General features: G+C 40.1%; 1 pseudogene; it reads right to left on the bottom strand.

The window, feature by feature from the left end:
* Nucleotides 1-523: 523 nt before the first annotated feature.
* LOC103073973 (eukaryotic translation initiation factor 4E transporter pseudogene) lies at nucleotides 524-1,042 on the bottom strand (annotated as a pseudogene).
* Between the last annotated feature and the right edge of the window lie 1,027 nt (nucleotides 1,043-2,069).

Genomic DNA, 2,069 nt, shown 5'->3' with positions numbered 1-2,069 from the left:
TCATTCACACACTTAGCATATGCAATTTTAATCAACCAAAAGAAAAAGTCCCAAATGTACAAGTGAAAAACAATCGAAACTGTTGACACAGGCTTAACTAATATCAGCTACTTTTATGTACAGCTGTGTAAGTTCAGAAAAGCTATCCTATATGTATGTACAAAAGTTGTTTATACACAGGTCTGTACATACGGGTCTATACATTTACTTCCTCAGAACCCTTAAGGTGCCACCCCTTGGTGAAGACACCAACACTTCATTCACATGTCTTACAAAAAAAGACTTCCCTGTATTCAGGACTGACAACACTGCATCCTGTATTCAGACCACATAGGCTCCACTCGATTGGTTAATAAGTTCCTTCCATCATAATGCAGACAACACCAGGTGCCTGGGTGCCCTTAAACAGCTTCGCACAGAGTGCTACAAAGTAAAAGCCCACAAACCAACATGAGATGAGGAAGCAGCGTCCTGACCAGGGTGCCACCATAAGGTCCAGGCTTAGGCAAGCCTGCTGCCCTGCTCACTGTCGGTACTCCAGTTCATCTACACTGACGACTTTGGCGGGCATGGAGGGCAGGGGCTGCTGTAGCACATCTGAGCCACACCGTTTGGCAAGGCCCACGGGGGAGCTGCTCCTCTGGCTGGGGCGGTGCTCTAGCTGGGAGTGCACCTGAGGCAGGCCTTACCGGCTGGGCACATTCTGAGTCATCGTCTGAACGCTGACAGCAGCTGCCTGGGAACCAAAGCCTGGAGGAAGTGAGCACTGTAGCTGCTGTTGCCTCACTGCCAGATGCAGAGGTGTCCCAGGACGAGGGTTTAGGAGAGGGTGACTAGTGGCAGGTAAAGGGTAAAAGGGTTAACCCAGGATTGGGCCAGATATTCCCTGTAAATGAGTCAGGTCCATCCCAGGAGGAAGCACACCAGCTTGGAGCAAACTTGGAAGATGCTGTGGATGTACTCCCTGGGCCAGCATCCTCAAAATTCTCAGTATGTAGGAGTGCTTCAGAATTTTCTGTCCTATGGTTTGAATTGGGGGCATTTATTCACCACCTCTTCTATCACATTAGTCAATAGTTACTCCATAAAATACAGATTTTTAGATTTTACTACTTTACTGAGAGAGAATGTATATACATTATCCTGCACAGATTTTAAGTATATAATTTGATATATATATAAGTCAGCGGTTGCCTGGTGATAACAAGTAGATATAGACAGATAGATAGACAGATAGATATCAAATTATATACTTGAAATCTGTGCAGGATAATGTATGTATGTGTGTGTGTGTGTGTATATACACACACACACACACACACACACACACACACACACACATACTCATGAAGTTTCACCCACAATCATTACTTCAGACATTTCCATTGCTGCAAAAATTTCATCATACCTGTTTTCAAATCATCCTTCCCTCTACTTGTATCACCAGACAACCACAGACTTATTTAGGTCCATATGGTTTACTTGTATTTTCTAGAATTTAATACAAATTGAATCATAGAGTATACACTGCTTTTGTCTAGCTTCCTTCACTAAGCATAATTATTTTCAGATACATCATTTTTGTTGCACATATTAAGAGTTTTTTTCCTTTTAATTAAGTGGCATTACATTATTTAGCTATCTTATATCTTGTTATCCATTCTTTTGTCTATGGACATTTGAATTGTTTCTAGTATGGGGCTATTACAAATAAAGCTGCTATGAATATTCAAATACGAATCATTGCAGAGACATATACTTTTTCTTTCTCTTGGTTTGTACATTAGATATGTGTTTAACTTTTTAAGAAAATGTTAACTTGTTTTCCAAAGTGGTTATACCATTTTACATTTCACTAGCAGCGTATGAGAATTCCAATTGTTCCATATCCTGCTAACAGTTGGTATTGTCACCCTTTTTCATTTTAACCATTCTAACGGAAGTGTAATGTTATTTCATTATAGTTTTAAGTTGAATTCTTCAAATGGCTACAGATGCTAAACATCCTTTCATGTGCTTATTAGTTATTCTACTTTGATTACATGTCTGTTCAAATATTTTGTCAGTAT

Source organism: Lipotes vexillifer, unplaced genomic scaffold (assembly GCF_000442215.2).
Source record: "Lipotes vexillifer unplaced genomic scaffold, Lipotes_vexillifer_v1.1 scaffold49, whole genome shotgun sequence".
In the NCBI taxonomy this organism is placed as follows: Eukaryota; Metazoa; Chordata; class Mammalia; order Artiodactyla; family Lipotidae; genus Lipotes; species Lipotes vexillifer.
Note: the sequence above shows the minus strand (reverse complement) of the source record. Positions and strands in the feature narration are given on the sequence as shown.